The sequence below is a fragment of the Pteropus vampyrus genome, unplaced genomic scaffold (genome assembly GCF_000151845.1).
Source record: "Pteropus vampyrus isolate Shadow unplaced genomic scaffold, Pvam_2.0 Scaffold18743, whole genome shotgun sequence".
NCBI classification, from domain to species: Eukaryota; Metazoa; Chordata; class Mammalia; order Chiroptera; family Pteropodidae; genus Pteropus; species Pteropus vampyrus.
The window spans coordinates 1-1,509 of NW_011907524.1; the positions used below are offsets into that span (position 1 = coordinate 1).

Below are 1,509 nucleotides of genomic sequence, written 5' to 3' on the forward strand. Positions count from 1 at the left end.
CACAGGCTAGATCAGTATATATAGCAATTTTCACTCCTACCAACAAACTGTGAGTTTCTCATTGTAACATATTCTAGTCAACACCTGGTATTTTCACATTTCTTTATTTTAGCCAGTCTGGATGGTGGATAGTAGTATCTCATTGTGATGTAAATTGCACTCCCCTTGTTATTATGAAATTAGAACAGTCTTTCATATATTTATTGGTCACTCAGATCTTTTGTCAACTGTTTGTTCAAGTCTCATGCACATTTTTCTATTGTTTTGCTCATCTCTTTTTTATTGATCTGTACTCATTCTTTTAATATTTTGGTTGAGCCCTTTGTAAGTTATATGTTTTGCAAATATTGTTTTAATTTAGGTGGCCTGACATTTCACTCTCTTAAAGATATCTTTTGGTAAGCCAAAGTTTTTAACTTTGATTAAAGTTTTTAACTTTGATTTTGTAGTCAAATGTATTAATATTTTTCCATATGTTTAGTGCTTTTTTTTTTTAGGCGAGGCAACCCTTGGTTGACCTCACAGATTGCAAGAATCTTATCAGCTTACTATCCCTTATACTTTTATTTTTTATGCCTACAGCACCTGGTCTTTCTAAGTGGTCTCCCATCTAAGTACTAACCAGGCCCTACCCTCCTTAGCTTCAGGATCAGACAGGATCAGGCTTGTTCAGGGTAGCATGGCCGTAGACATATGCTTTTGATATCTCAGTTAAGCAATTTTTCTATCCTCAAGTTATATTATTTTCTAAATGATTTCTTATGTTATTTTCTTTTGTTATTTCTTATAATAATTTTGAAAAGCTTCATTGTTTCATATTGCATGGTTAGGTCTATAATGCACAAGGAAGTGATTTTTTTAATTGACGTAAAATATAAATAGAATTTTCAAGTTTTATTTTTTTCATATATAAATATTCAGTTTTCCTAGAAATATATATTGAGAATACTATTTTTCCTCTTACTATACCATGTCACTTTGTTAAAAATCAAATTCTATATGTACATGGGATTCTTTTGTGCATGCTATATTTTCTGTCTGTACAATAACACACTATCTTAATTACTATACAAATTTTTCTATATTATTCTCCTAGCATGTCTTGGCCCTTTATATTTTCATGTGAATTTCAAAATCAATCTTTTATGTTCCAAAATTAAATAAGTCATGTTGGAATTTAGATTTTTGAAGTTTGCATTAAATTTGAAGAAAGTCGGCATCTGGACAGCATTAGTCATCCAATCCATAAACATATCATATTTCTCCACTTATGTAGGTTTTATCTAATGTCTCTCATTTTTAGGCATTCTCATTAGCGGTCTTGCACATATTTCACTAGTCTTATTTCTAGATAATTGCATGTTTTGATCTATAAATATGGCAACTATATGTATAGCTAGATAAAGTAACTTAATTTTATTTTTCTAAATATTTTTATTGATATTTTAGAAATAAAATTGACTTTTGTATTTTCAGTTTGTATCCAGCAAACATGCCATATTATTGCAT

The 1,509-nt window shown here is 29.6% G+C and overlaps 1 pseudogene; it reads right to left on the bottom strand.

Annotated features, from left to right (window-relative positions):
- Positions 1-573: 573 nt before the first annotated feature.
- On the bottom strand, positions 574-691 carry LOC111735203 (annotated as a pseudogene).
- Between the last annotated feature and the right edge of the window lie 818 nt (positions 692-1,509).